We start from the raw sequence: 13,468 nt of genomic DNA, 5'->3' as shown, positions 1-13,468 counted from the left end.
GGAAGAGTCCAAAAAGCTTGATCTCAGCGAAAGAAGTGAAAAATGTTTTATCTGTGAATTCGCAGCTCTACATTCAATTTTCAGCCTTGTTAGTTGTTGGACAGCTCCGAAATGCTGAGCAGCACTAGATCTGGCTGTATTAAACTGGAATCAGGTCTAAATTTTATATTTCAAGTGATCAGGAAGAGTCCAAAAAGCTTGATCTCAGCGAAAGAAGTGAAAAATGTTTTATCTGTGAATTCGCAGCTCTACATTCAATTTTCAGCCTTGTTAGTTGTTGGACAGCTCCGAAATGCTGAGCAGCACTAGATCTGGCTGTTTTAAATTGGAATCAGGTCTGAATCTTATGTTTCAAGTGATCAGCAAGCAAGATTCCAAAAAAGCTTTCTCTCAGCGAAAGAGATGAAAATTTGACTTTCTGTGAATTCGCATCTCGACATTCAATTTTCAGCTTTGTTATATTTGTGACATCTCTGAAAAGCTGAGAATCAGTAGATCTAGTTGTTTTAAACTGGAATCAGTTCTAAAGCTTATGTTTCAGCAATCAAGATGCCAAAAACGCTTTATCTCAGCGAAATGGACAATCTGTGAATTCATTTAGTTTAGCGTCAACAAGGCTACACTGACTTTTTGTCTTCTTAAGGATGTCCTTTAGTAAAACATTTTTTGCTGAAGGATGTTCTTCAGCAAAGGAACATGACCAGACACGTTCAGCTTGAACAGGTAATATTGATTAAGCAAGATTAGGTCCATTATGAATACTTTGGTGGGTTTGCAACACACCCACCAATATCACATGGAGTTTCCAGGGCTGATTCTTCAAACCAAACAAAAATTTGTCACAAAGCAGAGAAATAACACGTCATAAGAAAAATATCCTGGATGAGGCCCTGCTTTATGTTACATACTGACTTGTGGAAGACACAGCATTAAAAATTTCAAAAAGACATGTTTAAATAAAAAACAGTAAAAAAAAAAAAAAAAAAAAAATTTAATTATGAACAAAAGCCACTGATGGAGTCAAAATGGGTTCTTCTGAGACCAAGACAACTGTTCAAGACCAAGAATTACACAAGGTAAGGTCAGAATTTCCACAAATAATTCAGGACATTACTTGTTGTAGGCTACAGTACAAAATGCAAAAATGAATGGAACAATGGTTAATTAATCAACCAAAACTACTTCTTGCTATTCCACTAAAAATTGTCATATTAAAGGCAGTCACACATTGATATATATTTTCTAAACCTTTATGCCAGTGGTTCCCAAACTTTTTCTTCTGTGCCCCCCCGGTGGTTTCCAAACATTTTCTGCGCCCCCCCCATGGATTACAAATGGCTGTCTGGTTGAAACGACGCGTGTGACGGGAGGGGGGGCATCAACTTTTTTGGGGGCAAAATGAATGTACATAGCTGAAAATAGACACCAACATCATAGCCTACAAGGTACTTGTTAAGCTTAAGGTTCTGTATTGATATTAGCTAGTCATCTTTTAGCTAACATTACCTGCATCCAACAGCTTTACTCAACTCAGTCGGTTAGTTTGAAGGGAAAAACTGTGAAAAGTTCTTTGCGTTTTGCTGGTTTGCTGCCGTGATTCTAACACAAACCTACGTAGCTCCGCACAGCAGCAGCAGGTCTCCTTCACAGGTGTAAACCCAGCGCGAGCGTCGTAGCGCTCATGTTGCGTTTAAAGGCGGCTCAGAAAAACAGGTTACAACACGTTAACAACAGATTAAACAGTTTTAACTGCTGATAAAAGTGACAGAGGACACAAATATGGGAAGTGTGGAAGCCTCTACTGTATCAAATTGACATAGGAATAACAGAGAGGTGGCCATTCTAAGGTAAAAACCCAGCGCATACAGTGTTCATGTTTTTTTTTTTTTTTTTTTTTCAACCAGACGGCTTCCCGCGCCGCCCCTGCAATGACAGTTTGGGAACCTCTGCAATAGTTGTATGATGATCTTAAAAATCACAGTATGTATGTTAAAAAGTTGCTGATATTTTTACATAATTACAAACCTTATGGATCTAATTATTAGCAATATTACTGACATGACTTAGAGAAACTTGTTTATCCCACTTTTGTCTACCAGAGTTTGATCAGTATGTTTCTAACTTGATACACTACCGTCGTCCTCACTCTAACCTCTGCAGTAATTCACCAGCTGCCCAGGAGAGAAAACACACATTAATGCACACACCTCCATAAAAACATACACTAGTCAAGTGTGACAACAAAGTTGGACCCATACATTATCATCATCACATGGACAAATGGGAGTCGGTGGATGAAAAGGAAAAAACTTGTTGGAAGTAGTTATAGGGTTGGATAGAGTCGATCCAAAGGATACAGGAAGATGACATACGTTGAAAAACAGTGGCAGAAAACCTGAATGGAAGGAGGAGTGGGGTGTGTTGAGTGTTACATCCACCAGGCTCGTTTGGTGGGGTAACATTAAAGGAGACCACACAAGGATTTTCTGATTAAATGAAAATTGAATTTATTGGATTATACTAAAGAAATAAAACTTGAAAAAGGAATACCTGAAATGAGAAATCAAAATAGATTAATGCAAAACCCATAGCTAACCAAAAATAAGCAAATGCAAAACAAACCTAACAAAACCCAACCAAAAGATACAAACAAAACCAAACAGGGTTCTGATGAGGAAGAGGGAAAAGCCTCCACACTGCTGCATGCATGGTAGCTTTAAAGCAGCAGAGCACCAATCAGGGCAAAACATAACACCTGCAGTAGTGGGTGAGGAGGCATCATGTTAGAAAGATGAAGTGGAGACTGCAGGATCTTCAGAACAAACAGGTCATGATGCTAGGCCTTCTGATTATCCCTCTGTCTGGACACAGGATCAATAGAACCAGTTTAAAAGCTAAAATGAATGGTTATATGCCAGACATGGAAAACCGGGATGTACTCCATGCCAGGATGTTCAGGATTTAGGTCTCATGGCATCTTAACATGTCAACATTGCCAGTCAAGAGGCTGAGGAAAATATAGCTTTATTTGGTACCAATTCAAGAGCTACCCAGCTTTTATCGCTTCACAAAAAAATTAAACATCACAGAAACTCCAAAGCACACAAAGAAGAAGTTATGTTCTTTTGTCATAGTACCCCCAAGAATTTAAAACTACTTTCACCTCTGGTCCTCATCAACAAAACCCCACTTCATGACAAAGTTTTCTAAACTTTCTACTGAAAGTGATCACAACTTATGCTGGGATAAAATCTGGAATGTGGTTTTTGAGTTTTACGACCATCAATAAGACACAGGATCTTAGGATCGCATCTCTGCTTTTTGCGGATGATGTGGTCCTTTTGGCTTCATCGGAACGTGATCTGCGGCTCTCACTGGAGCGGTTCGCGGCCGAGTGTGAAGCGGCTGGGATGAGGCTCAGTGCCTCCAAATCCGAGGCCATGGTCTTGAGCCGGAAAAGGGTAGAGTGCCTTCTCCGGGTCAGGGGGGTCGTCCTGCCTGAAGTGGAGGAGTTTAAGTATCTGGGGATCTTGTTCACGAATGAGGGAAGAGGGGAGTGGGAGATCGACAGGCGGATTGGGGCAGCGTCTGCTGTGAAGCGGGAGCTGTACCGGTCTGTCGTGGTGAAGAGAGAGCTGAGTCAAAAAGCGAAGCTCTCGATTTACTGGTCGATTTACGTTCCTACCCTCATCTATGGTCATGAGCTTTGGGTCATGACCGAAAGAACGAGGTCCCGGATACAAGCGGCCGAAATGGGTTTCTTCCGCAGGGTGGCTGGGCTCTCCCTTAGAGATAGGGTGAGAAGCTTGGTCATCCGGGAGGGACTCAGAGTAGAGCCGCTGCTCCTCTACGTCGGGAGGAGCCAGTTGAGGTGGCTCGGGCATCTGGTCAGGATGCCCGAGCCACCTCGGGCATCCTGGACGCCTCCCTGGTGAGGTGTTCCGGGCACGTCCCACCGGGAGGAGGCCCTGGGGAAGACCCAGGACACGCTGGAGGGACTATGTCTCTCGGCTGGCCTGGGAACGCCTTGGGGTTCCCCCGGAGGAGCTGGAAGAAGTGGCTGGGGAGAGGGAAGTCTGGGCCTCCCTTCTGAAGCTGCTGCCCCCGCGACCCGATCCCGGATAAGCGGAAGAAAATGGATGGATGGATGGATAAGACACAGACAAATTTTTGAGGTCATACCTTACGAAACAATACTAATACTATATCAGTTTATAACCCTGTTTTGCCTTGATCTACTTCACACAACTGAGAAGTATCCCATGAACAAACTTTCACTGTGAAACTGAGTAGATGAGACAGTAGCAATAATTGAAAATGGCTGCATAATGGAGCCCTCCTCTGCTCTCCCATCAGCAGTTTGAGGGCGACTATTTCAGAGGTGATGGAACAGAACCACTTAAGTTAATTAAGCAACCTTATCTGCGGTCCGTGCGCTCAGAAAAATGAGACATCTGAATAGGCGATAGCCACGTAATTACCCTTTATCTCTGCGTGGAGAGGTTAGGAGTTCTTTAATGAAGAGCAGTTTTGTTTAAGAGAGAACTTGAGTATAAATGGTTTGTGCAGGCATGTGTTTGTGTGTGAAGTTGTGCATAACGGATATATCTGTGTGTATGGGGTGGGTATGTGTGTTTGCTTATAATGAGGGTGGCTACTTTTATAAAATAATTAATTATTGATGTCTAGCTTGACTATTGATCAAGCTAGACATATTGTATATTGCACATGCATGTGACTAGTTTCATCTTTTCCAATACACAAAGGTGCACTGACTCAATCCTGGAGCCAAATGGACGGAGGTTTCATCAGACAAAACTTAAACTTCTTTTACATTTCCACTGCCATGTTAATGTGTGGAGCAGCTTATTGAGATGCTTACTTCAGTCTGGAAGTGTTGTATATTACCAAATTGGAATGAAGAAGCCTCATGAATCACAAAGCTCCATTTATTTTCATTTATTCACACAATTATACGATGAAAAACAATAACATATTAAAGCCGCAAGCGGCGTTGGAGGCCGTCACAGTGAAGCTCGCTGAAGGCCTATTGGCAACCACGGGGGTTCCAGCACCGCCACTCTTTCACCACTGCCGACACTCTAGCGCAGTTCCCGCAGCCGTCTGCCAGGCGACACACACCTACATCTTCCTCAGCGCTCCCTGACAATGCACAAGCGCAGTCAATCTCAATTGCAATTTCAAGCTAATGGGTTCTTTTGAGGCTGACAAAGGTCAATCCTAACAGGTTTACTTTAAATAAGACGCATTTATGATTTAGAGCAGTCTTTCTTCCAACACAAAGAAAAATGGTCAGTTAGGAATGCCACCAAATATTTTAGCTGTCTGAAATGATCGGTTCCCCCTCCATTTCATAGGAACAATTTAAATTACCAGCAAGTATTTAACTGTGCTTATTCCTCTCTTCAACAACAAATCCTGTGATTTTGGTTACATTTACTTCTTAGTTGCCAAAGTTACTTGGGGGAAACCACATATTTTAGCTGACTGAAATAATCTGTTCCCCTCCTTATAATATGGGAAAAACTGTTTTACCTGCAAGTCCTTCACTGTGTTTAATCTTCTTTTCATGAACAACAAATCCTGTAAATGTAATATTTAATCAATATTTGCCAGAGTTATTAGGGGGGAACCAATTATTTTACCCACCTGAAATGATGATGAAGAGAGGAATTAACACATTTAAAGACTTGCTGGTCACAGGAATTTTTGTTGATGACAAGAGGAATAAGTAGAGTTAAAGACTTGTTGGTAAATTAATTATTTCCCATGTTATGAAGGGGGAACAGATTATTTCAGGTGGTTGAAATATATGGTTTCCCTCTTTGGAAAATAAAGAGCAAACTGTTAGAATTATGTTTATCATCCTTACATTTGTAATTTAATGTTACTAGTTGCTTTTCTATTTAGAGGTTTAGTGTTCAAATTTGTTGAAACTGTGGAGACACAATCATTCTTACATTAATCTCAAGCATGTTTTTACAGATGGTGACTTAGATCTTCCTGGGATACTCCTGAGCTGTAAACCTATCTGTGTGTTAATTAAGTTTCTGTGTCCCCCTTCTTTGTTTCTGAATTCACATCCTACTGTGATAGGATGTGGGGTTTCACCCTCTCCATTCCTTTTCACACCCTTCTTGCTAATAAAAGAGACAAACAACTGAAGGTTTTCAGAACACATGGTGAGCGGCTTGGAGAAGCAGTTCACTGTGTCTTCTCCTTCTGCAGAAGTTTGGTTGAAAACTCATATACATTGTCTGTGGTTCTTTCTTTTTTATGTAGGTTTGAGAAAATACCTATCAATTGGTGCCGTGACCCGGATTCTCGACATTTCCGTTCGCTGACAGACGAAGAATGGCGCGCTGAAACTGTGCACGGCCAGAGTCAACAGGACCTGCAAACAAAGTCCTGGGAAGTGAATTCTTCGCTGGGCCAGCGACGTAGGTCCGACTTTGTCTGCCAATGACGGATTGACGAGATCCGAACAGACAAAACGAACCAACAGAAACATGAGTGGAAAAGCGCTATTCGGGTTTGAGTCCCTAAATTGTGGTTGAGTCCCAGGGAAGGAGAGGTATTTTAGAGCCCCTCTCTGGATGAGGATATCTCTTTACAGAGATCCTCGCGTAGGCAGGGAAAGGAAAGAGAGGTATTTTAGAGCCCCTCTCTGGATGAGGATATCTCTTTATAGAGATTCTCGTGTTGGCAGGGAAAAGGAAGGAGGGGTAATTTAGAGTCCCCCTCTGGATGAGGTGCCCCGTAAGGGAAGATCCTCGCATTGGCAGGGTGTGTGTGTGTGTGTGTGTGCAAGTGTGAATGGTGCTCAACTCTCTGAGAGTAAAACTTTCTGTCCACAGAATTAGAATTCAACACTAGAGAAGCGCTGATTTACGGCACTTTCTTTGAGGGAGCACAAAATATCAAGCCATTTTAAGCTAAATCGCAGAGTACAAAAAAAATGATGGGAAAGAGGAAAACAAAGAAAAAGGAGGAGATAAAATGTGCTAAAACATGGTTGAAAGCAACTACAGAAAGAATTCAAATTTAAAAGAGATAAAATATAAAAATAAAGTAAAATCTAAGAAAAAAATTAATAAAGCATTCTTCTTAGAGAACAACGTTTTAATGTGTTGATTATTACAACACCAACTTGGTGCCAGGATCCTTTGGGCTGAATATCTGGAGGGTCAGCAGTCAGAGTAAGGTACCGACCTGGACATTATCCAGCCTCATGTCTGTCTTAGGCCTTGAGAGGAGGGCTGCCCGCTGGCTTCACAGATTTCAGCACTGAGATCAACAGATTTAGAGAAATCCATTGTTCTCTGGTGAGATGTTAACTCAGTCAAAGTTAACATAAACTTACATTCTACACTATGAAGTTTAATATTGTACAGGATAAAAGAGACTACAGGCTCTAACATGTTTCATGTTTATATGTGTTTAAATAAGGAAATGATTTATGACTTCTTAAAATGTTGGGTAATAAGTGGCTAAAACTATACGATCACAAGAGAGAAAAGTTATATAAATATTTATGAAAAAAAAAATAAAATAAAACACAGAAAGACAGACAAACCCTAACCTACTCCTATTTGCTTCTTTCCTGTTCCTCTGTCTGAGCCTCGCTGTGGTGCGTCTGACCTCTGACCTCAACTCAAACTTGTCCTGCTATGATGATGTCCATTCCCTCATCACCAGCCAATGACAGCGATCAAGAAGATCCAGAAAATAAAGAAGACAAAACAGACCAGGAAGATTTCCACCACTTGGGCACTGAAGGCACTGAAGTGTCTGATGATCCTAATTCTTGGACATCTGGGAACTGCCAAGCAGCAGACTACTGTATGGTGTCCTGCTGGACATTTGGACTGAAAATACATCCCTGTGTTTGGATGCAATTGAGCTCTTACAACCTCTGCTGGTTTAGTCTTTGGCATCAGTGTGGAGAAGGAAAAGATAATGTGTTTCAGAGAAGAAGACAGCAAACCGAACTGTTTGACATTTGTTTCATTGGTGGACAACCTGGACATTGGCTAAGGGATGGTCTGGATAACTCAAAAATCCAACACCAGAGCCAGTTGGACTGACAAGGAGCTGGAGGAGAGACGGAAGGAGGACCAGCTGCAGCGACGCCAGCAGCAGGAGGGGGAAGCGAGACAGAAAGAAGACATACGAGATAAGTTATACACACACTGCTGTGATATACACACTGCCACTGTAATGAAGACTTGATTGCTTACTTACTAGCATATAGGAATTATCTAGCTAGAAAAGAACATCTCAAAGGCTTTTAGGTACAATGTTAGATAAAATCTTCCACTTTCTACCCGTTAATTCAGTCCTTAACAGAGGACCATTGCTAAGGATCCTCTTAGGGTCCACGAGCCATAGGATGGGAAACTTTGAAGGAAAACAAAACATGCAAGCACTAAAAGTTCAGCAAAGAACTAACAGACTTATGCCACTAAATCACACCAACTAAAATTTGATCAACAAGAAGCAGCAAAGAAAACAAAAAGGACAGACTGAAAGTTTACAACTGATCAAATTTGAACTGACTACAAATCTGTTTTATGTTTCTGTTTGTGTCGCTCTTGTGCAGATGTGATTAGATGTGTGATTATGAGAATAAACAAACTGTACTCAGGAATTGAGTAACTGATCAAATTATTAATCATTTAATTTAAAAATATATATATTGTCAGCTGGTCCAAAATGCACAGTTAAGGGAAATTTTGATATCTTAAGCCACCCTAGTGGATGTAATTAGTTACTCCAAACTGATGATTGTGAATTAAAGCAATATTTTCTATACTAAAATTTAAAACCTGTAATCTAGGTTTGATTAATTGATTATTGTTAAATTTACAAAGAAATAGTGAATTATAGGATTTGAGATTTTGGTTTAATTTCAGGATGGTCCTTTTTATTTAGAAAGAGTACACTTTGATGAATTTGATAACCTCTACAGGGAAACCAGTCACCCATGCATCCTTGCTTAAAAATCTTTTGCAAGCAATACAACTCCCAGCCAAACTGGCAGTATGTAAATGCTCAGCTCACACAAAAGGGAAAGATGAAGTTTCAAATGGAAACAGACTAGCTGATAAAATAGCTAAAGAAGCTGCAGCAGGGAAGCATGGGAAAGGAACCTTCTCAGCGCAGACTGAAGAACAACAAATGATAGACAAAACAGTGTTAAAAGACATGCAGGACAACGCACCACAGGCAGAAAAACGGATGTGGATAACTAAGGGTGTGACAATGAACGATGAGAAAATTTTTGAGGTAAATGATAAACCAGTTCTCCCTAAGTCTTTATTTAAAGCAGCAGCGATTGTGACACATGGGCGCTGCCATGTGTCAACAGGGGGGATGGAAACCATAATACAACAGCATTTGACCACATATGGATTAAATTCTTATCTAAAAATTTTTTGTACTGCATGTCCAGTCTGTGTGAAATACAATCCTCAGGGAAACATAAGGCCAAAATGAGGCAGGTTCCCAAAACCCTCTTATCCATTTCAAACAATGCATATGGACTTTTTTGAACTCACACAAAGTGGACCATATAAATATTGTTTGGTGATGATTGATGCTTTTTCTAAATGGGTTGAAATAGTCCCAGCAAAGCATGCAAATGCTTTGACGGTAGCTAAGGCTATTTGCAAAACTATTATTCCAAAATATGGTATTCCACAAACTATTTACAGTGACAATGGGCCACATTTTGTAAATCAGGTAGTACAAAACATGGCTACTCACTTAGGAATGACATTAATTAAGTTTCTGTGTCCCCCTTCTTTGTTTCTGAATTCACATCCTACTGTGAAGATAGGATGTGGGGTTTCACCCCCTCCATTCCTTTTCACACCCTTCTTGCTAATAAAAGAGACAAACAACTGAAGGTTTTCAGAACACATGGTGAGAGGCTTGGAGAAGCAGTTTACTGTGTCTTCTCCTTCTGCAGAAGTTTGGTTGAAAACTCATATACGTTGTCTGTGGCTCTTTCTTTTTTATGTAGGTTTGAGAAAATACCTATCACAAACACTACCAAATTAACAGGATTTGTTGTTGAAGAGAGGAATAAGCACAGCTAAAGAATTGTTGGTAAATTAATTTGTTCCCATGTTATGAAGGGGGAACGGATTATTTCAGGTGGCTATTTGCCTTCCCCCTCATAACTTTGTCAAATAAAGAACAAGTGTTTTCAAACTTACATGATTTATTGTTGATGAAATAAACACAGTTAAAGACTTGCAGGTAAATTAATTTGTTTCCATTTCATGGAGGGGGAACAGATTATTTCAGGCAGCTGAAATATCCAGTCTCTCCTCTCCTCCCCCCACAACTTTGGGAAATAAAGAGCAACTGTTTTCAAATTCTTAAAAATTGTTATGTGTGATAGCATGCGGTATACTAGAAATTTCCTTAATCCAGTTATTTGTCATATTTACATTAGAATGAGATTTACCAGAAAGTCTCTCTTCTTTTCAGAAAGTCTTAATGTTTGGTGCCCTGCTATCATCCAGTTTCCATCCTCTTATATCAGCAATGAAAAATTCTAAATACACACTACGTGTTGGAAACCTGTGTTTGGTGACTTAAACCTGTGTTTGTTCCACTTAAACCTGACTTATTTGTCAGGTTTAAGTGACAAAAGTTGGACAAAGACCGATTCTCTTGGCGTTTAAAACACAAAACAGCGTAAGAAGATCTCCACACAAGACCTCGTTTATTTATTTATTTTACAATTTTGTTATTGCTTCTTTTTAAAACAGCTGCCGATTAAAATGAATGTTTTAATCTCGGTTTTACCGAGAAATCGATCAGAAGCGCCGTGAAAATGGTCAGATCCGCCGGATCCGTCTCTCTGGTTGCAATGCGCGCTCCCGACCCAGAAGGAACAGATTTTCACAGGGGAACAGAATTTCGCACAAGACCTGTACCACTCACCTGGGCGGGTCATGCCGCCAGCCGTGCCGCTTGTCGGCCAGGTGCCAGTCTAGCCGCCTGGAAACCCATAACCACGGGGACAGTGGCTGACGGTAGGCTGATAGCGGCAGCTGAAGGCCGGACTGGCGGCGGCAGCTGGAGGCCAGACTGGTGCGGTGGCAGGAGCGAAGGACATGGCCGGAGCTTCGGCTGGAGGTGGTTCTGATCCCGACGACGGTGGAGAGGCTGCTGCAGCGGCGAGAGGCAGGCTGCCAGCAGCAACTGAAGGTGGTGCTGGTCTTGGGGACGGCGGAGAGAACGGAGGCTGGAGCGCAGACTGGAGCTCAGGCTGGAGTGGGAATGGGAGCCGAGGCAGGAGAGGAGGTCGGAGTGGAGGTGGGAGCGGGATCTGGAGCGGACGGAGCTGGGTCGGCGCTGGGAAGCAGGGAGTTGACAGGCCTGGGTAGTAAAGATTCTGCCAGCACCGCCCTCACTCTGCCTCCTGGAACAGATACTCCAGTGATACAGCGATAACACGACAACGACACAGCTATGACATAATACAAGGAGCCGACAAGAGACAGAGACAACAGCCAGCATGCCTAGGTGGGACCCATGTGGGGGAAAAAAGGCTGATATATGGGTCCCATATGGGTTTGTCCGCGGGTTCCACAATGGCCCCACATGGGTTTGCCCACATGGGCGCTACATGGGCCCTAAATGGACAAACCCATGTGGGCCACCACCATATAGGGCCCATGCAGGGCTCATGTGGGCTCTGGCCCTACATGGGCAAACCCATGTGGGGCCATCGTGGAACTCGCGGACAAACCCATATGGGACCCATATAGTCTGCCCTCCTTTTCCCCACATGGGGCCCACCTAGGCATGCTGGCAGGTGGACTTAAATACACACGGGGGCAATCAAGGGAACGAGACCCCTGGGAACAATAAGGGGGTGACAGGACAACACAAGAAACAGAAACCAAAATAAACACACAGTGAAAACCCAAATCCTCACAAATATAATCATGAGTTAGAAAGGGTAAAGCAATTTAAGTTTTTGGGTTTATGGCTGGATGAAAAAATTACTTGGAAAGTTTATATTCAAAAAGTAGTGGATAAGTGTAAGAGAGTTTTAAATGTAATGAGGTGTTTGGTGGGGAGTAAGTGGGTGCTGAAAAAAAAGCATTGAAATCAATATACACAGGTTTGATAAGGTCTCAATTAAATTATGGCAGTATAGCTTTTGGATGGGTCAGCATCAGCAACATTACTCAAAAATTAGATAATATTTAGCATCAAGCATTGAGGTTATGCACAGGTGCCATCAGAACAATTCCGTCAGCTTTATTAGTAGAAATGGGAGCGATACCACTTCATCTCAGAAGGTTACAGTTAACTTCAACTTACTGGCGTTAAAGAGTCACACCGGAAATCAACCATGTCAAGAAATTTTAAAACTTAGTTGGGAAAAGGAAAATAAGAAATTGAATTATTTTGGCTGGGAAAACGTTATAAAAGACTTTGATTTATCTCACATAAATATCAAACAGTTCCTCTTTCACCAGTTCATCCGTCTCTATTTCCTAATAGTGTTGTTAATTTTATTTTGTTGGAGAAAAGGAAAAAAGAAAACCTTTCAGCTCCATAGTCATATTTAGATAATAATACTACGGACACATCCAAGTTTATACAGATGCCTCAAAAAACTCAAATGGCAATAATGGGGTGTAATTCATTGTTCCAGAGTTCAGTATTAAAACATTTAAAAGAATTACTGATGGAGTCTCAGTTTATACAGGAGAGATTATGGGGATCATTTAGCTTTAGGATGGATTGAGAAAGTTCATCTACTAAGTATTGTAATATGTTCTGATTCAAGTTAATCATTATATTCATTGAAAAATAATCACTGTATTAGCAGACCAAACCTTTTGTTAGAGATTGAGTTATTGGGGCCTGCTCATAGCAATGCATAGGGAGAGCAGTGACTGCAAGTCAGTCACTGCCTGCATGGCAGGCACCTATTGTTCTCCACCAAATAGAGTGTCTCTTTATTATGATTGGGGCCTGCCCATAGCATTGCACAGGGAAGAGCAGTGAGGTTAAGGTAAGATGGCAGAAACAGTGGGAAGAAGATATAACTGACAGGTGGCTTTACAGTATTCAAAGAAAAGTTGGTGTAATAAGGAGAACAGGACAAAATAGATAGAAGGAAACTATTATATCCAGATTGCATTTTGGTCATACAGGGTTAAATAGTACTTTATTTAAAATGGGAAAACATCCAACATGAAAATGTGATTTTTGTTTTCAAGAAGATACAGTAAAACATGTTTTGTTGTTCTGTTCCAAATATTCTGTTGAGGAAAGGGAATTAGTATGTAGTTTACAAGACAATTAATTACAGTTCAATATACAAGATAATTTGGACAAAATTTCCACTGCTGAATATTTTTGTTCTTTACTGAAATACTTTAAGAAAACAAAATTGATAGAAAGGATA

General features: G+C 41.2%; 1 long non-coding RNA gene across 1 annotated transcript in view; it reads left to right on the top strand.

Annotated features, from left to right (window-relative positions):
• The window catches only part of LOC106961503 (uncharacterized), an 11,308-nt gene extending 4,752 nt beyond the window's left edge, over positions 1 to 6,556 (top strand). Inside the window, exon 2 of the long non-coding RNA XR_001427783.1 lies at positions 6,253 to 6,556. This is a non-coding gene — a long non-coding RNA (uncharacterized LOC106961503). The remainder of the gene's footprint in view (positions 1 to 6,252) is intronic.
• The last annotated feature ends 6,912 nt before the right edge of the window (positions 6,557 to 13,468 follow it).

This window comes from Poecilia latipinna, unplaced genomic scaffold (genome assembly GCF_001443285.1).
Source record: "Poecilia latipinna isolate Pla-1442-1.1 unplaced genomic scaffold, P_latipinna-1.0 Scaffold1306, whole genome shotgun sequence".
NCBI classification, from domain to species: Eukaryota; Metazoa; Chordata; class Actinopteri; order Cyprinodontiformes; family Poeciliidae; genus Poecilia; species Poecilia latipinna.
This window is presented reverse-complemented; position numbering and strand designations above follow the sequence as displayed.